The sequence below is a fragment of the Pongo abelii genome, chromosome 16, assembly GCF_028885655.2.
Source record: "Pongo abelii isolate AG06213 chromosome 16, NHGRI_mPonAbe1-v2.0_pri, whole genome shotgun sequence".
NCBI lineage: Eukaryota > Metazoa > Chordata > Mammalia > Primates > Hominidae > Pongo > Pongo abelii.
Window position 1 is genome coordinate 62,886,203 of NC_072001.2, and position 23,281 is coordinate 62,909,483.

Below are 23,281 nucleotides of genomic sequence, written 5' to 3' on the forward strand. Positions count from 1 at the left end.
AATAAAAATAAATTTAAAATGGAGGTTTCCTCTGTAAGAAGGAAAGGTGGAGCAGTAAGAAGGATCACACAGGGCTTTTGGGGATACTGGTAATTTTATGAATGAGTATTCATTTCATTATTGTTCTTTACATCTTACACATATGATATAAACATATTTTATATATATTCAATATTTAATACAAAATTTTTTGAAAGAAAAAAAGGATAGTTGAAGAGATGTTGGTTAAATTTGATTGTTTACATAGCAAGCAGTCATTACTGCTTCCAAAAGTGTTTTTGATAGCTCTTTAAAACATTATGGATGGGCACAGTGGCTCATACCTGTAATCTCAGCACTGTAGGATGCTGTGGCGGGAGGATCGCTTGAGCCTAGGAGTTCGAGACCAGCCTGGGCAAAATGATGAAACCCCATTTCTACAAAAAATACAAAAATTAGCCAGGTGTGGTGATGCACATCTGTGGTCCCAGCTACCAAGAGGCTGAGGTGGGAGGCTCACTTGAGCCAGGGGGTTCAAGGCTGCCACGAGCCGTGACTGTATCCCTCCACTCCACCCTGGGTAACAGAGTCAGAGCCTGTCTCAAAAATTAAAAAAAAATATATTCTTACTGACTATTGCTGCTCATCAATTTTGCCTCTAGGGCAGAAATTATGGAAAGGGAAAGCCAGTGGTGAAGAGGCAGAGAGAATAACTTTGCAACATTTTGACAACTGGCATTTGGGAAAACATCTCTTAAGTTTTCAAACAACTTTATTGACCTGTCAGTGCTTCAGGCAATTAAGGAGAGTTCCTAGAGAGGGTGAGACATGTATGATTACGTGTGCCCTGACTGTTTTTGATCACACTGACCGGGAGCAAGCCAAGCACCGAGCAATAAATAGGATGTTCTCAAAGACCACCTTTCCCATCGTGCCACCTGCCGTACTCCTTCAAAATAAGATAAATATTTTCGTAAAGTGTCCTCTGACATCACTGAAGCCATGTATTCAAAGCTATTTATGTCATGCTAAATAATGTGGCTTCTCTATATTTCTGATCTAAAGAAGACACATTGAAATTCCATAAAACCCTACAATCTCTAACACGGACTTGGCTTCTGAGTTGCAGTTTCAAAATAACTCTCTGGGGAGCTTAAGTAGGTCTATTCGAAGCTGATAGAGTCGTGAGACTTGATTTGTAGGTAGCATTCCAAAGATGCTCACCCATTTCATTATGATGAAGAAGATGAAGTCCCAGAGAAAGTGATGCAGCAAAAAATTCACATTAAAATAATTGTTGAAAATAATTCACACAATTACAAATGCATTCGAGAAAAGGCTGGAAGCTGATCCAAGCTTAGAAAGAAGCCTGACAATTCACCAAGGCTATAGAAAAGATGCCTTCTTCATATGGCAAGTAGCGTGGTAAAAGAAGAAAAGCGCTTTTCAAACTACTTTTGATAAGTTTCTTATAAATAAAGTACTTTAATTCTCAATGTTTCTCATGTTTTAAATTACAGTGTACTAAATACATATTAGTTTTACCATTTTATGATTTCCTTATACGTTTATAATTGATAGTATGATCAATTTTAGTGCTTTGACAAAAAATTCTTTAAAGTCAAAAATCAATCATTTTTTTTTCACAGTTAAGAATGCTTTGTGGGGTTATAGCTTCTTGGTCATTTTTGTAGTTCTGCTCTGCCATGCTAAGTAGGGATTGCCCGTATAGCATGTTGATTTTGCATATGTGTTTCACTTAAGGAATTTCAGTGTAAGGGGAAAAAAACATTTTTAATATGTTTTGTTTTCCTTAGGGTTTCTATTCTTTAGGAGGCAGTTTTGCCTATGACAAGATGATTAAAACTAAGTAAGCTTATTAATATCTAAAAGGACTGTTAACTGTAGAAAAATAGTTTCTTTATTGAAGGGTTGTCGGCAAGTCTAATTTATTAGTTTTGTCATTATCTGTGAGTGAGAACATAAATCTTGTTTAGTGATCAAGATGAAAAATACTTGGAATACCTGCCATAGCAAAATTCACCACATACTTTCCAAAGATAAACACATACATCACCTTAGGCTCCTAAGTGGGAAAGTTTGATTACCTACATCCAAAAATATGAAACCCTATTATAGATGTCACACAAATGAAAGCTGCACACCAGAACTTTCCATTGATAATAGCACTGTGATTCCAAAAGTGGGCTAAAAGTTCAAAATGCCAACAAAAATAAACAAGCAAAATGACTTTAAATATCTAAAATAGTATAAAATGTGTCCAAACATGGTCTCCTTAGAAATAAGAGCTAAAGGGTGGTGTTTACTCAAAAAGTTAGGGGCATTAGGTCTTTGGGATGAATTTGAGGTCTTATTAGTGAGTCAGTCATGTCCAGTTCAAACTAGCTTGAGAAACGCAAGGAATAGAAATTTACTGGCTCAACGTTCAGGGGCTGTAACTCAGGCATGGCTCACTCCAGGTTCTCCACATCGTCTGCAAATTTGCACGTCTCCATCTCTCAGCTCTGCTTTCCTTTTCGGCGGCTCCCCTCTCAAACAGGCAAGATAATTTCTGAAAGTTCCAGACCTGCATCCTCTGGCTCAGCAACTCCAGCCAGAAGAGAGCTCTTCTATTCATACAGGAACGCCCAGAGTTTCAAGACTGACTCTTGGCCCCGGGTGCGGTGGCTCATGCCTATAATCCCAGCACTTTGGGAGGCCGAGGTGGGCGGATCATTTGAGGTCAAGAATTCGAGATCAGCCTGGCCAACATGGTGAACCCCGTCTCTACTAAAGATATAAAAAATTAGCCGGGCGTCGTGGCGTGCGCCTGTAATCCCAGCTACTCAAGAGGCTGAGGCAGAAGAATAGCTTGAACCCGGGAGAGGGAGGTTGCAGTGAGCTGAGATCGCACCACTGCACTCCAGCCTGGGCGACAAGAGTGACAATCCATCTAAAAAAAAAAAAAAAAAAAAAAAAAAATCCAGGAGTGGTGGCACACGCCTGTAATCTCAGCTACTTGGGAGGTTGAGGTAGGAGAATCGCTTGAATGCAGGAGGCGAGGTTGCAGTGAGCCGAGACTGCGCCACTGCACTCCAGCCTGGGCGACACAGCGAGACTCCGTCTCAAAAAAACAAAAACAAAATCAAAACAACAACAACAACAACAAAACCTGACTTTTGGCTGATTGACTTGAGCGCTCTCTTTGGATTAGTACTGGTGTCTCTACAACTAGAAGATATGTCCATCCTGGGGCTGGAGAGCAGGACAACATGAGCTCTTGCAAACCACACTGGCTGGCTGTGTGAGGAGGTGGTTTCCCCTGAAATAAACCCGGGATCTTCAAGAGCAGGATAAATAAAAAACAGGGCAGGTAAAAGGGACAGATGATCATAACAGAATGACACAGAGCTTGAGAGTTTGAAAGACTTTTGAGATTAAATTCTAGACTAAGCTCTACCAAGAAGAGATCTAGGTTACAGCCTTCTGCAAGGCAATGAATCCATTTCTGCTTTTCTTCCCACGTGGCCAGAAAGTTAATTCTGTGGATGAACAATTCTGGATGTTTGAGTTTTTATACTGTTGTTCAAATCTACCTTGCTGCAGTTTCTACTGTGGGCCCAAGTTCTATTTCCAGGAACACCAGAGAAGCAAATACTTAGTCCTTGAACACGGCTACTATCATCCTTCCCACCAGTGTTTTGAAGGCAGCCTCCCCACCGCACGCACATACACAACCAGAGGAAGATTAACTGTGAAGCGGTCACAGTTGAGGCTTTAGGGCCTCTCCCCACTGCAAGCCCATGAGTGCTGAGAGTTAGAGATTCCTAGGAGGGGAGGGGAAGCCAGGTTCCCACCAGGAAGCCATTTCTGCCTACACATCTCTGGTAAACTGCCTAGAGCTCTCAGAAGGAAAGTGACCTCAATCCTGAAGTCTCCAATGATTTATTGTGATCTATTTTCTCATTCAAAATAAGTAGTCAAATTCCCATTTACTTTGGTCATTGTAATTTTGCATTCATTTTCTTGAAGGAGATTCTCCCCTTCTCACTCCTACTGTATTATACCAGGTTTAGACCCCACAAAACCTGGATCTGCCACCGTATAGAGCCTTTCCCCTTCCTCTTCTGTCCTTTTAATGCTGTAGCTTCCAGGTATTTTTCTATCTAGAGCAGCCTCCAGCTTTTTAAACTTGGATGTCCAGAGCTGGAAAAAATGCCATGGATATGATTTGGCTTGCAGAGTCAGGCAGGATCTCATTCTCTTCTCCTGGTGCCTGTGGGTCCATTAATGCAGGCCTGGGTGGTGACAGCCTCACTTTCATAGCATGTGCCTCACATGGCTGGTTCATTTCATCTGGGGTCTGTGCGGAACAGTAGCTCTTCTTCACTCTCTATTGTTTTGAGTACAGGTTTTGTAGTTAATGGATAGGTAACCAATTGTCAAGTTTGGTTGGAATTATTACTTCTAATGTGGCCATCATTGCCTGCTTTGAGGGACAAAATTTTAAATGTAACACAAAAGATATCCAGAATGCACGTTTTTGAGGAAAAGGAAAAATGAAATCTTACTTGAATCCATCCTGTCATCCACATCATTTTGGTGTACCTTTGTCAGAGTGTTTATAAGTGAACATGTTTTAGCCAGGCATTTGTAGAGACTGACTCATAAAATGAAAATCCAAATAGAATGTAAGCAACCCTGAATGTTCACCTTTTAACTTTTTTTTTTTTTTTTTTTTGAGATGGAGTTTCGCTCTTGTTCCCCAGGCTGGAGTGCAATGGCTCGATCTCAGCTCACCGCAACCTCCGCCTACAGGGTTCAAGCAATTCTCCTGCCTCAGCCTCCTGAGTAGCTAGGATTACAGGCATGGGCCACCAGGTCCGGTTAATTTTGTATTTTTAATAGAGACAGGGTTTCTCCATGTCGGTCAGGCTGGTCTCGAACTCCCCACCTCAGGTGATCTGCCTGCCTCGGCCTCCCAAAGTGCTGAGATACAGCCGTGAGCCACCGTGCCCGGCCTTAACATTTTTTTAGTGTGACTATCCAGTAGTAGTTTCTATATAGTTTACATCTATTAGTGATATTTAGATTTTTAAATTCGTGTTATTTCCAAACCATATACAGAGCTGATTAAAACTGAGCTTCAAGTATTTAACAAATGAAGTTTCTCTGCCATATAATATAATTTGTATACATGGAAGCACTAAAGGAATTAATTGAAGTGGATTTGTACTCAGTTCAGTATGGCCCTTTATTGTGGCATTATTGGAAACACAACTATGTTTTCTCCACGTATGCTGAGTGAGTAAGTGTTCATCTAGCACAGAGGCAGCAAATAGGTTTAAACAAGTAAGCAACTTTTAATTATTGGTAGTAAATGGAAGCTTTCTGATAAGAAAGATTCTGAGGCCAGGTCTAAATGCATCAAGAGGTCTGTGATCAATTAGCATTGTCTGTGATGAGCACAAGAAGCAGAAGTGGCAGCATTCATATTATATGTTTGCCAGCTGGGATCAACTAGTTTATAAACTCCTTGAGATTAAAGACCCAATTCCTGTGTTACATGGCATTTGGCAAGTAGAAATTCAAGATTATTGAATGAAAGATCATGGAGTTTTTCCAACTACCATTATGCTTTGTAAAATACATATAATAAAGGCTCAGTTAGCCAAAATCCAATTAATTACAATCTCAAAATATTAGATTTTCCATTCCCAGAATCTAATAAGAAAAAGAAACAAAAACAAAACCTATATATTTAGAAACTAACCTTCAGGGTTTCAGTCCAGATTAATGAATGCAATTAATTGCCTAGTCTTTCTGGATCCACAATCCTAGTTCTTATACAACAGTGAGTGATGCTCAGAATTTCAGTGGAGGGTGAACCCTCAGTTATCAATTTTAAAAATCACCCGACTATACTTATTAAGTTTAGGAAGTGGGCCCAAACACTTCAAACAGTAAAGTTTTATCTGTTTTTATTTTATAGTGTAAAAGAGAAGAGCCTCTTGTCAGATAAATGCTCACAGATGGTGAACTTCTTTACTAGATTGTAAGCTCCTAAAGGGTTCCAAATGTTTGATGATGTTTGATTTGCCTCTATATTCCTGCATCACCTAACACAGTTCCTCAAATATTGTGCTGCTCAGAAAGTGTTTGATGTATGAATGAATGAATGAATGAACAAACAGATTTTTCTTGGAATCATCATTCTGTCCCTTTGCCTTTAAGGATTAATGTGAGCATTTTCCTCCCTTTCCTCCTTACTGTGATATGTGAGGTATCTTGGGTTCGGGCCATAGCTACACTTTTCAGAGCTAATGAAGAAAGCATTGCCAGGCATGGTGTCTCACACCTGTGATCACACCACTTTGGGAGGCTGAGGCAGGAGGATCACTTGAGCCCAGGAGTTCAAGACCAGCCTGGGCAGCATAGGAAGATCCTGTCTCTATAAAAAAATTATAAATTAGCCTGATGTGATGGTGTGTGCCTATAGTTCCAGCTACTAGGGAGGCTGAGGTGAAGGGATCACTTGAGCCCAGGAGTTTGAGGCTGCAGTGAGCCATGATTGCACCACTGCACTCCAGCCTGGGTGACAGAGCAAGACCCTGTCTCTTTCAGAAAAAAGAAAAAGCATTGGCAGTTGAGTGGGGCCTGGAGTTCACAGACTCGGGTTTGAGGCCTACATTTTGCTTCCTCTTTAAATTTCAGTTTACTCATTTGTAAAATGGAAATAACACTACTTTCTTCCTCTTCTTAAATTTGCCACGAGGATGAAATAAAATAAAAATTATGAAAGTCCTTTGAAAATGACATCTCCATAAAAACAGGAGACATTAGGTCTCCTCACAATTCTGCAGCTAAGTAACTACATGGCTTTGGGCACATCCCTCCATCCTTCTCACTCTCAATTTTTTCGTCTTTAAATGGAGAGGGTTGAATGACATGCTCTCTAGTGCACTTTCAACCCCCCATGTTATGTACACACAGCTGGGGCTCTCAGCTCTGGAGAGAGGAAAGAGCGGGGCTGAACCAAGATATTTCCTGAAATGACTTAGACAAGCCATTCAATGCTCTTTGCCCATTTATAAGAAGCAGCCATTCGAGGCTACCAAGTTTCATTCTGGAGAGTGGGCCAGAGAAAAATGCATTTTGGATGATCAAGAGCCCTCCATTTGGTCCTCACAGAGCTTCATTTAGGAGTTTGAGAAGTTCAGAAGCCAAAGAGGTGCTAACAGGAAAGCGAAGAACATTGATGATTTTAGGCTCCTGCTGACTCAGGTAACCTGTTAGGCATTGTAAGCATATTAACTCATTTAGGCTTCACGACAATTTTTCACATTAACTGCGATAGCCATTTTCCATATAAGAGCTCACTAAGATTCAGAGATGTTGCATAACTCATGGAAAGACTGAAACTCCGGGTTGTTTGGCTCCCATTGTTTTCTTTATATTATTCCACTCCTAAGGTGCCCAAACCACAGAGCGTTCTGAAGCAAAATTGCCTGTGGATCTGGAGGCAAAGACCGTGACAGTGTCTACAAACCTCTGTAGGCAGGAAACACAAGGAGGAAAACAAACAAACACCAGGGGCTTCTTGGAGACGCTGAGAACTGACCCTGGCGAGCCCCTACCTCTGATGTAAAATACATGCGACTAATGGCACGCACCTGCACCTCGGGCTTTCAGGTGCAATGCTGTGGCGGGTAGGTTCTTTTCCAAACACTTCTCAAGGTGTGGATCTGCTCAGATACCCACTTTTCCAGGCTGCAGCCTTCCATGTTCACAGTCATGCTGCCAAATCCCCAGAGGGAATTTCTAAATTACTCAATTCCCTATGCCTGTATTTATATCTTAATGATAGGACATTAAGATGCAAATTAAACAGAAACTTAGTAAGCAAATCATGTCACTTTCTAATGGATACATCAATAAAGGCATGAACAGAGGCACCACACTGTTGCCAAGCCCCGAGGAAAGATTTCAAAGGCCCACCTGCAAGCCCCGGCACGCAATGTGTTAGAAATTCTATCTGGCCAAAGTATTTATGGTCAGGGCTCTTTAACCCACCCCAGTAGCTGAACTTTTTGATGCTATCCTTTCACCCCCTTTCAATGCTGACTTGGCTCTGCAGATGTGCAGGTTCCCAAAGGTGTTGATGTTCTTTGCCCGTGTGGTTTACAAGGTTACAAAGGGGAACACAATCCCCCTGGAGTAAAACACTGAAGCCACCAAAACATGGCTCAATTTCTGCTCTACATTTTTACTGTTGCCATTTGTCTCCTTTTTCTGTTTTCCTGTTTTTCCTCTCAACAATTGGTTGTGATCCCCTAAATTAAGGTTTTTTGTTTGTTTGTTTAGGCAGAACTTGCCCATATAAAAAGCCACTTTGTTATCAAATCATTGGCTTCTACAATCAAATTTACTTTAGCTGCCATATCTTAGAAGGTCAAGTTGTGTATCATACATTTCAGCATCTTGGACACTTAGCCAAGGACTGGTACAGAAAACTGTAGAAGCTTAATAAAATGCTTGGCCGGGTGCAGTGGCTCATGTCTGTAATCCCAGCACTTTGGGAGGCTAGGGTGGGCAGATCACTTGAGGTCAGGAGTTTGATACCAGCCTGGCCAACATGGTGAAACCTCATCTCTACTAAAAATACAAAATTAGCCAGGCGTGGTGGCACACACCTATAATCTCAGCTACTCAGGAGGCTGAGGCAGGAGAATCACTTGAACCCAGGAGGTGGTGGTTTCAGTGAGCCGAGGTGACGTTGCCACTGCACTCCAGCCTGGGCGACAGAGCAAGACCCTGTCTCAAAAAAGAAAAAAAAAGTTTAATGAAATGTTTGATGGAGAAATGTTTTAATCCCCCAATTTTATCATCAAATTCTTACTAAGATGATTGTGCTCTTGGAAGGCCAGAAGCCCTGAGTTCTGGTCATAACTCTGTCCCTAATTAGCTGTGTGATCTTGGGAAAATTATAACCCCTCTCACTGTGTCTTGCTTTCTCCATCTACAGAATGACCAGGGAGGTGGCCTCTGTAGTCCCTTCCAGATTAATTTGGGTGAGGACAGAATTCAGGTCTGTCATGTTCATTTTTGCAAAAATTTAGATCTGTAGGATCTAGCACACATCTAAAATATAGCAAGCTCTCCATGAATATTTGCTGAAGGAAAACATTCAGAATGCTGTAATGCTAAATTTTAAATTGATGTCAAGGTATACTTTAAACTTGTACTTGCTGTTAAAAACCAAACAAAACAGTTCCTGATTGCTTCAAGTTTTTCTGGTTTCCTTCTCCCCAGGACTCAGATGCTTTTCTGCACAATTCTTGGAAGCCTTGAGTCCTTTCATAAACGAAACTCCACACCTACTTTCAAGCAGACTCACTGCCCTCCTGGGGTGTTTCTCACCAAACCAGACACAGGTGGTAGGGTTTTACAGGGCAGCAAAGACATGGTGCCCATATGAGGAATTCAAGTTCATTCATCTCAAAAAAAAGTATTTATTGGATACCGAGTGACACCTTACATGTAACATTAGTATGGGGCAAAGGCAAGTACCAAGAAAGCCTTGGAAGCCAAGGATCCAGAAAAGGCTCATCTGCATCACACAACCCCTAGGTCATATTTTTAGATTGTTTCAATGTTGGTCAATTTTTCTGAAGTCCTTCTAGTGTTTACAGTAAGTTTATACAGATTGACACATCTACTGTTTAATTTAGCTCCTGATCTTTTTATTGTTTTCTTGTTTCTTGTTTATATTGTTTATTATTTTTCATTTATTTATCTAAGTTGGGGACTTTTAAAGTCAGGGTCCAGAGATAGGTTTCCAAATGGTGGTGGGGACGGGGGGTGGGCATGAGTACTGAGAATTATGCATGCACAAATTTTTATGTGTATGTGCATTTTTCTGTGAGAGCATTCATAGCTTTTAATGGATTTCAATGGATCTCTGACCCCCAACACATTAAGAGCCACGTGAAATTATATCTCCAACTCCACTTCAGCCAGAATCATGCTTTCTAATGCCTCCCTTTCCCCCAGTATCTAACCTTGTGGTGGGTATCCAATATTTCCCCGGACCATTCTTGCTACTGCAAGCTCTGGGAAGGGTTGTCTGATACTGAAAAGACATCTTTATTGGAGAGGATAGCCCCATGAGTCTCCCTCTAGTTCTTTAGAATGTTCAAGTTGATTGTACAAAGATTCAAATCTACCAAGTGAACTGAAACTCCAAGAAAGCTAGAAAATGCCAATTTCTCATATTCCCTCAAATACTGAGGAATAAGGGGGACTTTTTGTTGGGAATAATACTAGAATCTGAAGAATGCCTTCTTACCAGATTTTACAATATATGTGGGCAAAGGACTTGGGTTAAAGGCCTGGGCCGACCAGGTAGACTGCTGAAACTGAACAAAATATTGAATCCAACAACTTGGATGCAGTAGTGGGCTGGTGAAGTGGAGGAGAGGGCATCTGTGATAGAGGAATCATGGCCAGTGAGATCTGCCTAGGGTGGTCATGCAGAGTGAATCAACAAGCACACGAAAGACTCCAGACAGGTGGCCCACATCTCTTGTCTTCAGTTTCCATAGCCAATAGAATTACGCACAGAATGGTGCACTCTCTTTTTCTCTTTTGCAGTGTAAATTATAATTTCAGGAAAGAAATCCGAGGCTATTCATGGAGGAAAACCTGTAGACACCAATATCCTGTAGAAATGGTAGCATGATTTTCTCACAAAGGAGAGGGCAGCATTCTGGAGAAAAACCTGGACCTCAAGGTGGGGGTAGACTCGGCAGGCAGAAGAAACAGGAGTTGTTCAAGGTCAGTTCTCTACCTAGCTGATCCTCTATCTTTAATTCATGGTCTTTAACCCACACTATCTATAAAATCTAATAAGAAGGAGTCTGGGCATTCTGGCTTCATTCCCAGCAAGGTCCTGGGTCCCTCTGCTTGGCTCACTCCTCTGCTTCCCTCACTTCCTTAGTTCCGGGGTCTACCTGGCTCCTGACCTTTTGACTTCATTTCCCACTCCTGGTTCTGCTCCTGCCTCTTGGGAATTATGACATACTTGGCTAGTCCAGTTTTTCAAACAACTTTGAGTGTGTGCACTCTCTTAAGGACATGGTGGGCTCCTGCCAGCTACTCTGTTTCCTGCCATTCCATCCAGGAAAGGCAAGGGCACTTGGCAGAGCCCCCCATGGGTGATGAGTCTCCTATTGGTCAAAAGGGATTCAGAAGAACCTGAAGAATTTGAGAGTAGGCTACAACTTTGTGATATCAAAAAATAAAGTGGCCTAGAATGTTATGGATAGATGTATATCAATTAGCAATTAGCAAGCCAATTCTGTTTGCATATGTATCCTTTGGTAGTTCCACCCCATCTCATCCTCCACCACAAACACACAAAGCCATGCTATTAAATAAATGACAACTCTATCTTACTATGGAAGTATTTGACTGAAGAAAATATACTAAACATGACATTTCTACAAGCCAGGATGCTTAGGATATAAGGAATTCTGGATATCTGAAATTTCTAGTAGAACTTCTGGTTGGAGATACACATTCTCTATCCTTTGACACAATAAATATATTTTAAATAATTTACTCTGAGTATGATTAAAGATGTATAGATATTACAACATGATGTATCATAGTAATGACTTTATGCAGAGTGAAGAACTGACATACATATGACGCACCTCTTAGGGATGGGAGCCAGTGGAGAGCATAATGCCATTTATGCCACTTTTTGAAAGTTTGGCAGGGTTGTGCAATCAGTCATGCTTGAAGGGTGATAATGGATCTTTTCGTTGGGTTTCTCTCGTTCCCTACCTTCACACCCTGATCTTTATTTTTGCTTCCTGTGATTGCACTCACGAACAAAAGTATAGCACCTAAGCCCTTCTTGGGTCTGCTTTCTGGGAAACCTAGGCTACAACAAAGAATGCAGAAAACTAGTGGTTCTCAGTGGCCTTTGGGTAGGGGTGTGTGTGTGTGTGTGTGTGTGTGTGTGTGTGTGTGTGTGTGAGAGAGAGAGAGAGAGAGAGAGAGAATTTTGTAGGGAATTGAGAGAGAACAGGTTTTTTCTCCCATTTTGCCTGTTGCATCTCTCCTCTTTCCCCTCTGTATTAGTCAGGGTCCCATCAGGAAGTAGAAACACCACCAATTGTTCAAACAGATAAATCTTAATATAAAGATATGTTAACTAGTAAAGGTGGTTAACTAGGAAAAAGAACAAGATGAACTCTAAGGGGTTTAGAAGTAGCAGATTCATAGAGCAATAAGAAGGAACTAAGAACTTACCCACTGCAAGAGGAAAAGTCAGCCTGACGGTGGTAAAGACCCCTGCCAGAAGCTGTGGGCCAGAAGTGGGCTGCAGGAGCAGCTTTCCAGGTGCTGGAGAAACTCACCAGAGGCTGCAGGTGGGAGGTGGTCCATAGCAATGGTCCCTGGGTAGTGAAGACATTTGCTGGAGGGTGCAGACTGGCAGAGCTGGTGCACACAAGATACTGAGCTGAGCAGTGCCCAGCTTCCTTCACACTGCTCTGCCGGCTCCGAGGCCATGAACAGGAAGGGTAACTCCTTCCTTCTCTTTGGCCTTAAAGTCTCACTCCAGACCCTCTCTTTAACAAGCTTAACATTAAGCCAGCTGGAAAAAGAAAAATGTCTACAGGTCCCAGTTCCAGTATCAAGTGCAGAGCAGAGATAAATAAATTTGAAGTTGAGAGGTAATAAAAGGGCGACTGGCATATCCACCTTCTCTGTGAAATCTTTAAACTCAAAAGCATGAACAGCATTCATTCTATAATGGCAAGTTTAAAAATGGGAAATAAAAAATATGCTACATAAATAAAATACCAGTGATTATTATTTGATAATGCAACTACATTTTATTTCTCAGACTTATCTGTATTATTCACATTTTCTAAAAGAAAATGTATATCTATTTTTATCTGGGAAAAAGGGTTATTTTAAAAGATTTTCAGGCCTGGCGCGGTGGCTCATGCCTGTAATCCCAGCAGTTTGGGAGGCCGAGGCAGGCAGATCAATTGAGGTCAGGAGTTCGAGACCAGCCTGGCCAACATGGTGAAACCCCATCTCTACTAAAAATACAAAAATTAGCTGGGCATGGTGGCGCAGACCTGTAATCCTAGCTACTTGGGAGGCTGCGGCAGGAGAATTTCTTGAACCTGGGAGGCGGAGGTTGCAGTGAGCTGAGATTGTACCTGAGTCCAGCCTGGGTGACAGAGCAAGACTCCATCACAAACAAACAAACAAACAAACAAACAAATTTTCATTTATTACAGAGGTACTAAGTTCTTTTAGTAAACGTGTGACCCATTATTAAGCAAACATACTGGTAAGTTTGAAAGGGGCGTATATACATCCATGGGTCTAAAGGACAGTGTTTTCGAGGACATGCCAAGCAGGCTTCAGCTGGATTATCTCAGAGTCTCTGTCCCTCCTGTAAGCTGGGCCAGCATTCACCCTTAAGTTTCTTGTCTACATCCCACACTAATCACATAACATAAAAGGCACAAACCAATGGTTCTTGCTCTATAGTCAGAACTACTGATGCTAATGCCTTTGTAAATTTTTTGGTGCTTTGAACTCTAAAATCTGCTTACGTAGATCTTTGCAACCTGTTTGTCTTTGCTTTGCCTAAAAGTTCTTGAATTTTGCATCTTCTTTCCTACCATTCCTAGGGAGCTTATCTGATCTCTTACCAATCTCCCTAGGCTTTGAAATTTAGCAACAGCAATATTAAATGACAGGCAGGTTCCCGCTGCCCTGCCCCTCCCATTTTATTCCTCAATCTTTTCTCCCCTCCTCTGGTCCTTTGTTCAGGACTCAATATCTTTGTCCATGCCCATCCCCTGCTGAACTGGCCTTCCCTTCCTTTCAACCAGCTACCCCCGATAGTCCTTTAAGAGTCAGTTCAGGTGTCACTTTTCTAGAAAAACACCACCTGTACAAGATCCTTGGTATACTTTTTTGCCTAGTGCATTCTGAATTATTTTGAAATTATTGCTTTAGGTGCCTTGCCTTCCAGGAAGATGTGCTCTGAAAGCTTGTCCTCAGAGCTTCCTCTTGGCATCCTCAGTATTGAACACAAGCTGGCACAGAGTGGGCATTCAATACCTGTTGGTGGAACTAAAATGTCTCCAAATCCTGTCTTCCTAGTCCCTTCCCTGCCATATGTACCCTGGCATGATGGTGCCTCTGTCAGAAGGAGAACCCCGGGCCGGAGGAGCCAGGGGAGGAAGTCTTATGTTCTGGTGTTAATGCCAGCTCCTTGTGCTCCTCATCAAGCGTATATCAATGCATGTTAGGCAGATCTGTAGAAACAGACACATATACTCCTAAAAAACAGATTTTCATTTAAAAATATAAGAACAGAAAAAAGCAGATGTCACTCCTTCTAAGCACTGTAGGTGATAGCTACAGGTTCCATCTGACACACTTAAGAAGCCAGAGGAGTGAGTGGGAGTGTTATTTGATAGCCATGTCCAAATCTCCCTTCCCTTGCACTTTCACAGACTCTGCCCTCAGGCACAAATAATTATCCATCTATCACTTTCACCCAAAATATGTATGAACAGGTGAAGCTGAAATGAGATCATATGCCTTGAGTTCTCATTACCATACCGTCCATTTCCCACACTAGAGACACCATTGCTCACACAATGGCGCATGTGTCTCTGGCCTCCACCCAAATTACAAAACCCGTTCACATATGTTAGCTCATTTGATCATCACCAAAATATCACATGGGTAAGCAAGATTCATTGATCAGGTTATTAGGAGCAAGGACCAGGGGTGGATGAATGTCACAGGTAGACAATGTGCTCATAGTACCCATGGTACTCAGGCAGGACTCGGTCACACGAGCTGGTGAGGCTGCAGCTTCCCCTTTGTCTGTATTTGCTTCTCAGGGAAGTCTCCTTCATAGAGCCATAGTCTGCTCCTAACACCTGCTGACATATGACACCCGATAGGTGCTTAATGAATAAATGAATGAGTAAATGAAAACTGATTTCTCTTTAAGTACCTTCTATTAAACTAGTTATATCAGCTCAGCCTGAAGGATATAAACCCTGGAGAAAAGAATTTTTAAATCTAGGCATAGCTAAGGCCCTTTGCAAGCTCATAGCAGAGGATAAAGCAAGCCGGGGAAACACTTTTAACTCAGCCAGGTACGGCCTGTCCTACCAACTGCTTCCCTCTCTAGATAGTTCAATTTCCCTTCCCCCATCCATGACTGAAACAGTTCCTTCATGTCCTTAATGTCAGACTCTAAATGTAAAGGTGACATCTTTTCTAATTGTCTATAGTGCACCCCATGTGAGACCCATGCCAAGGGAGCTTCTGTCATTTTCTAAAGAAAGGACAGTAGAATGCAAACTCCCTAAATGCTCACCAAGCATTTGAGGAGTTTGCATTCTACTGCCCTTTCAAAGTTTGGTTGTTACTATTTTAGGGAAATTTAGATTTCTAGGCCTACATCTGGCTAGTCTTGCTTAATGGAATGTAAAATCCTGTTTATAAGGTGATTATGATTATTCAAGATCTTTGTTGATTAAATGGAGGATCTTGATCTTAGAAAGAAAGAAAGAGCCTGGGTAAGGAGGTTCATGCCTATCATCACAACACTTTGGGAAGCCAGGGCAGGAGGATTACTTGATCCCTGGAGTTTGAGACCAGCATGGACAACATGATGAAACCTCATCTCTACAAAAAATACAAAAATTAGCTGGGTGCACACCTGTAGTCCCAGCTACTTGGGAGGCTGAGGTTGGAGAATCACTTGAGCCTGGAAGGTTGAGAATGCGCCACTGTACTCCAGCCTGGGCAACAGAGTGAGACACTGATTCAAAAAAAAAGGAAAGCAAAGAAAAGAAAAGGAAAAAGGAAGGTAGGGAGGAAAGGAGAAAGGGAAGTTTTTTCCAAAGCACAAAGCTGTCCTCAAGTATCCTAATATTCTGTCATGGAGTATCTTGAGGATTGAAATGGATCTCATGGGAGGAGCAGTGGTGAATCTATGGAACGTTTTCATAAGAATCATTGCTGGGATGATTAGCTGTCAGAATGTTACCAGTATGTGCAATCACCTTTGAAAAAATACTGGAATATGAGGTGAATTGCATAAATACTCAATAAATGCATAAATAATTAATATTTAATATTTTAAAATAATTGTTTTAACTTGGCATCAAGCATCATTACTATTGACTTTACCTGGTAGAAATTTCAAAACGACCCAGATAACTTGAAAATCAGCCTTAGACCCCAGCCGGCTATCATTATGTGATATACATGGGTCACATTTTCCCTTTGATAAACAAGAAGTTCCTCCTGGGCTCTTCCACTCTCTTTTCATGTCTTTTCCACTTTTGCATCGTTGGCCAGTGTCCAGTACAGAATTAAAAACTTAACAAATGGTTATTGAGTGACTGAATAACATGTGAAAAGAACCATGAGTCTGAGATTCCAGTTCCAAAACGGCTGCTGAGTTTCTATGCCATTTTGAGAAGGTCACTTTATGTTTCTGGGCCTCAGTTTCCTTATTAATCAATGGAAGGGCTAGTTGGCTGACATTAATAGTAGCTAACATTGACTGATCTTTTCTTATGTGCCTGGCATTGTTCTCATTGCTTGCCTGCATTAGCACATTTAATCTTCACAGTGCAGTACCTAGGGATTCTCTCATTCAGGTCACCTCACGAACAGCTCTGGAAAAAGCACCATGCAGGTGCCCCAGGGGTCTGTAGGAATGTTTCTAGGAGGAGCCAAGCATACATTGGTCTCAACCAGGTCACTTTTGAGCATGGAGCCTTATGCTTTAGATTAGCCAACTGGAAAAATTCTTCTGTTTGCCTATTTCAAGTTGGCTTAAGCTTTCTCTTATTCAGTAAAAATTACAGGTAGCAGAAGTGTGTGGGGAGAGTGGTGGGAGAAAATGGCAAAGAAGAGAGAGATGGCCATAGCTGGCCTCTGTTTCATTCTGCTAGGGTGAAGTGAGGCAGAAATCCAGAAATCCACCTGACGGAGACTCCACTTGGCCCCCTGTGATCCGAGTGCATAACCAGCCCGTGTAATTGCCAGCCCTAAGATGAATTACTTCACCTGCTCTCTTGCAGGCGATGCCCTCCAGGCTAACAGGTGTGGGACGTGGCCAGAAGGGATGTGGATTAAAGAAGATGCCATTCCCAAGCTGCCTTGAGGAGGCCAGACCTTGGGCTCCATCCAGCCATCTAGGAGAGCCAGGCAGGGCCAGCTTCCCTCTGACTGGGTGGTCTCGAAGCTAAGCTATGAATCAAGAATAATTTTTGCCTAATGTAAGAAGAGTCTGCATCCTTGAGGATTCCAGAAACGTTTTGTTTCTTCCCAGTCCTATATCGTTTCCTCAACAGCCTCCTAAAACATGCTTGAGACTGCTGGGAGAAACAGTGGGGGGAACACGTCTTTGTTTCACAGATCTTTCAACTAATTGAGAAGAAGATATTTGTATAGTGACTTCACTGGGAAGCCTGCTGTTGGAATACTGAACAAATTTCACACTCATTGCTTCAATATTTTCCATGAAATTCTTGGCCAAATTCTAATGAGAGACTGTCACTCTCTTCAGGCCCCTCTTTCATGGATGAAGAATAAATATATGTCTTTTTTTCTTCTATTTACTGTACCAGAAGCTATTTTGGAGAGAGCCAAGGTTAGTTGTCAGTCACCAAGATGCAGATCTGGATAAAAGTGGATGATTGTGGTACGTACTGGTAATAGCTATGACACCACGGGCAAATTTCTTACTATCTCGAAATAACAATTTCCTCACCTATGAACTCACTCCAGTACCTTTCACAATTAAAAAATAATGAAAAAAGAAAACACCATAGAGGGTTGTTTTGAAGATTAAACAAGCTATGCATGGAAAGCATTTAGCCCAGTGCCCAGTACACAGAAAACAGTCAATAAATCATAGTTGTTATTATTAATATCTTCAACTTCATCCAGCCTCTCATTCCTGCTGGCATGGGACCTGGTGGCTTGGATGAGAAGGTTCAAAATGTCAAAGTCAAACTGAAGTGGATTTGCTTCCCATATTAAGTACAAACACCTCAAACGGAATTACACCTTGTAGAACATATTTAGAAGACAAGTTAGTACATTGCTATGGTTTCAATGTTTGTGTCCCTCCAGGATTTATGTTAAAACATAATCCCCAAAGAGATAGTATTAAGGTGTGGAGTTTTTAGGAGGTGATTAGGTCACAAAGGATCCATGAACGGGATTGTGCCCTTTTGAAAGGGCTTGAGGGAGCCTGTTTGGCCCCTTTTCCTGCCTTCCGCCCCTTCTATCATGTGAGGACACAGTGTTCATCCTTTCTTCCCTTACCTAAGGACACAGCAAGAGGCATCATCCATGAAGCAGAGACGGAATCTTCACTAGACACTGAATTGCAGGCACCTCGATCCATCATGGACTTCCAGGCCTCCAGAGCTATGAGAAATAAATTTCTATTATTTATAAGTTACCTAGTCTAACTAAGACATACATTGCACTTTTGTATTTTTCTATCCTGAATCACATTCCAGTTATGGCCTTCCTGGATTTTTCACAAGACATATAATTTTAAATCTCCTCTCTCATTGTGAGACTATATGAAAATGAGCCTCAGCTCCCGGTATGGAGAACATGGTCCCTCTCTGTCCTTGTCCAACACCATCTTGCCTCTATGATCAGCTTTCTCTGAAACAGGGTAGTTCTGAGGGTTTGGGGAATTGAGATGATTGCCCTGGAATTCTTTCCATGGTCTAACTTGGAAATCAGAGATAACTAGGTCACAGTCAGGAGCAATGACAGCTTTGGGAAGAAAGGTTTGATATCTCTACAGTCATGCTGCAGTTGCTTATGCAAGGGGATTTTCCCCGTCCCTCCCTCTCTGGTGGATGCAAACTCTGGAGAAAGGAATTTCTAAATCTACACCAATGAGGCATAGCTGGGAACATGAAGAGTCGAAGCGACTCTCAATTTGTGAAGTAAAGTATGAAAGGCAAGCTCCCAGAGGTCCTTGTCTTTTATTCTGGAATTGCTTGTGCCATATACACATGACCCTGGATTCAAATTACTCTGTTTCAGCACTAGAAATGTCATAAGACAACATGACTGGATCAGTCAGCAAATCGCCCCAAAATCAAAGAAAAATTGGAATATATAGAACATATAACTCCATATGTTAAATAAACAGGCAGCAAAACCTGCCCATTCTTAGCCCTCATAGCTTTAATCATAAAGCAGGGAATTCCAGATTTCTCCATTCTCAGAGCAGCAATCCACAAAAGAATAGTTGAGGCCTGAGATCTTAATTTAAACCTTAATCCCCATGCTTTCCTATTACCAGGTTCTTTTCTCTCCCAGCAAAATAAAAATACAGAAATCACTTCACCTGATAGTTCCTGCCTTCACACCGGTTTGCCATAATGGTAGTATCAATCAGTGTACGAACAGCAACCCAGGGATTTGTCAGACACAAAGAGGAGGTTGCCAACTCTGGCTTCCACAGCCAGACAACACTGGAAGTCACCCTCCGTGGGCCGAGTTAGCGCACAGCACCCTGTCTGGCCCCCTCCACCCATGTTCCCAGCTCTGCTGAGGCAGCCCAGGTGAAACTAGCTGGCAGCCCAAGGCTGGCCTCCTCGGAGACCCCTGAGCTCAAATCTGAGAGAACCCAGGACTCTCCTGCTGGCTGCCCTGTCCTCTTCCCACTCCTGGTACCCACAGAGGTAAGGCTGGTTCTCACAACTCCTCGTAAGAAGATGTGCTGGGTCTAGGCTCCTGGGTTCTCAGTCCCAAGAACTTCCAGCTGGAATCTTTTCAGAAGCACGTGTGTTTATTGAATTTCCACTCTTCTCCATTGCCCACCCCTTCCTTTTTAGCACACTGGACTCTTTCTGGGCTGTCCTAGGTGTCTCTGTCATTATGCAGCTGAATTGAGTGAATCAGCACAAACATCTTAGCACAAATTAAATCAATGTGTTACTTTCCCCAGACATTTGCATTTTAAAAGAGATCCAAAGAGTAAGGTACCCTAAAGAAAGGTGGACTTTCAGACCACTGACCTTAGATGGGGTGGAGCTCTGAGCATAGGAGCCCTTCTGATCCCTGCATAAAACCTTTTCATTTTATGCAGTAGGCAATTGTGTCTTCTGCCATATGAAGGGCAGTCATTTCTTAGCAGAAGAATTGAATGAAGACCAATCCTCCACAACATGAGACACCGTCAAGTAAAGGAAGTGTCTTTTTTTTTTTCTTTTTTTTTGGGATGAAGTCTTGCTCTGTTGCACGGGCTGGAGTGCAATGGCACAATCTGGGCTCACTGCAACCTCCGCCTCCCTGGTTCAAGTGATTCTCCTGCCTCAGCCTCCTGAGTAGTTGGGATTACAGTCACATGCCACCACACCTACCTAATTTTTTTTGTATTTTTAGTAGAGATGGGGTTTCACCATTTTTGTCAGGCTGGTCTCGAACTCCTGGCCTCAAGTGATCTGCCCGCTTCAGCCTCCCAAAGTGCTGGAATTACAGGCGTGAGCCCACCTGGCCGGAAGTGTCTTAAGATGCTGTTTTTATTTCATTGCTCTTATGTCATCGTATAGGTCCATGGGGGAATTGCAAATTGATATATGAGGTGCTAGGTAGTAAAAACAAAACAAAATAACTAAACTGAGTTCTCACCCAGGACTCCAAAATCTCAGGACCGAGGGCAAGTCACTTAACCTGTCATGACCACCCTGAGTCTCAGTTTCCTTATCTGCACAATGGGATGACAACACAAGAAGCCTCATAAGGGCACTAAGTGACTTGAATGTAATAATCTATATAAAAGTGTGTTGTGGGCCAGGTACAGTGGCTCACACTTGTAATCCCAGCACTTTGGGAGGCTGAGGAGGGCAGATCACATGAAGTCAGGAGTTCAAGACCAGCCTGATCAACATGGCAAGTCCCTGTCTCTACTAAAAATTCAAAAATTAGCCGGGCATGGTGGCACATGCCTGTAATCCCAGCTACTTGGGTGGCTGAGGCACAAGAATTGCTTGAACCTGGGAGGTGGAGGTTGCAGTGAGCTGAGATCATGCGACTGCACTCCAGCCTGGGTGACAGAGAGAACTTGCCTCAAAAAAAAAAAAAAAAAAAAGACCTGTAAATTAAAAAGTACTTGATATATGGTATTATTATCAAATTCATGAGTGGTTCAATATTGAATGCTTCCGAGTTTTCAGCTATGGACATAAATCTGTGAAAAACAGAGCTGGGGAGAGGTAGGAAAAAGGGGAGAGGTAAGAGCAAATGAATTAGGGACTTCAAGTATGTTTGCATTTCAGCCACAGTATGAATTAAGTTGTATCTTATTTTGAGAGAAAAAAAAAAAAAGACTTGCATTTTGGTTAAATCACTTTCCCTTGGTCCCAAATCAATGCTTTAGAGCTTATTGAGCGCGTATGCTGACAGTGCATTATTTTATCAGAAGTGAACACACATCCCTCTCCATGCGTAGCAAGAGACATTGTCACGTCGAGTGCCAACAGCTGGCTCTACAGATGTCATCAACAGCTGCATTCTGTCATTCCAGGATGCATGAGTCCCAGTTCCTCTTCCTCTCTCCTTGTTCTTAGAAATTTTGATGTCTATGTATAAAATTATTTTACCTTCCTGGTTAAACTCATTTTGCAATTACACCCAGATGTATCCAGTCACTTTTACAAAATTAGGTTCAGTTTGCTCAGAAATTTGAAATGAAAAAGGAGCACTTATATCAAGTTACCAGTAAGAGAAACCTCAACTGAAGTCGTGATCTAGTTTGCTAATCACTTCTGGGAAAAGATCTGAATAATATGTCAGCTAGTTAAATCATCCAGCCCCCACAGAGATATTTCAGCAGGAAATCTCTAAATAAAATGGAAATTCAATATTTCCTAGTGTATTTGTCTTACAGCAGGTCTATACAGCAGGGCCATGACTCCATAGATGTAGGAAGGCAGCTTACTTAACGATGAAAACAAAGGAAGATGTCTGTCATAGTTGAACTTAATCTGTAAATAGGTTCACTCTTATTCAGGTCTGGCCAGTTGACATCGTCTCTCTTCAGGTGTTTGTTTCATCCATCACAAAAAGTACCTAATGCAGTGATACTCATAGACCCCGTTCAAAATGAAATCCAAACACCAAACAGATTAGAGTAGCCACTGACTTACACACACGATGCTCCTGGGAACAATGTGTGAGAGTGATGACCTACAGGGAAAAGTCTTGGCTGTGCATGTGCTGGGACCTGACTATGTGTATTTGTTAAGTGAATGCATGTTCATAAGCTGTGGTTGTTTTGCCTGGACACCCATGGCTACTGGACACTATCTACTGAAGGGATGAAGTGGGCAGGAATGAAACAGGGATATTCAGGTGCTCTCTGATTCAGGGGGTTTATCAGTAAGGTAGGGCCTGCCTATTCCGTAAAGGACTAACTTACCAGCTTAGTTTCTGCCCATACCTTCTGCTCACTCAACCCAACAGAGAGAGTTAAGGAAGAGGCACATGTGAAAAGTACTACTAGAAATAATCATACTAGGGCCTCTCCACTAAAAAAAAAAAAAGCACAGGTGGAGGGGGGTTCAGTTGCAGTTTCCATAGGATCACCTGATCTGTTTTAAATACAGTCAACTCTTAATTGCCTTATGTGGATGATGACCACAGTGCCTTTCTCTTTTCCAGGAATAACCTGTTTATCTGAGCTGTCTGCAAACAGGATCACCACCTCTACTCGAAGACATAGCATGTCACCTTACTGAAGATGCAAGTGAAGCATTTATGTCAAAACACATCCTATGGTGGAGGCACCAGCTGCAGTGGTTTTGTACTGCATTTGTTTGTTTGGACAATGGAACATATGGAATCAAAATATTTAGCAGGAGTTCACAATAGTACAAAATGCTGGTGCTCTGACCAGAATTCTTCAGATTCCTTTTTACTGTGTGGTGTGTGTGTGTGTGTGTGTGTGTGTGTGTGTGTACACACACGAGAGAGAGAGAGACAGAGAGAGACAGAGACAGAGAGACAGAGACAGAATGGGAGAAATACAAAGACAGGGACAGAGAGAGACAGAGAAAGACAGAGAGTTGCAGAGATAGAGAAATACACAGAGAGAAAGAGATAGAAAGAAGCAGAGACAGAGAGGACACATGCACACAGACAGACAGAGAGAGACACACGGAGAGAGAAGACAGACAGAGAGAGA

At 42.1% G+C, this 23,281-nt stretch overlaps 1 long non-coding RNA gene across 1 annotated transcript in view; it reads left to right on the forward strand.

Moving 5' to 3' along the window:
• LOC129050128 (uncharacterized) overlaps positions 1-22,993 on the forward strand; it is a 70,970-nt gene extending 47,977 nt beyond the window's left edge. Inside the window, exons 3-4 of the long non-coding RNA XR_010137112.1 lie at positions 10,633-10,815; positions 22,759-22,993. This is a non-coding gene — a long non-coding RNA (uncharacterized LOC129050128). The remainder of the gene's footprint in view (positions 1-10,632; positions 10,816-22,758) is intronic.
• The last annotated feature ends 288 nt before the right edge of the window (positions 22,994-23,281 follow it).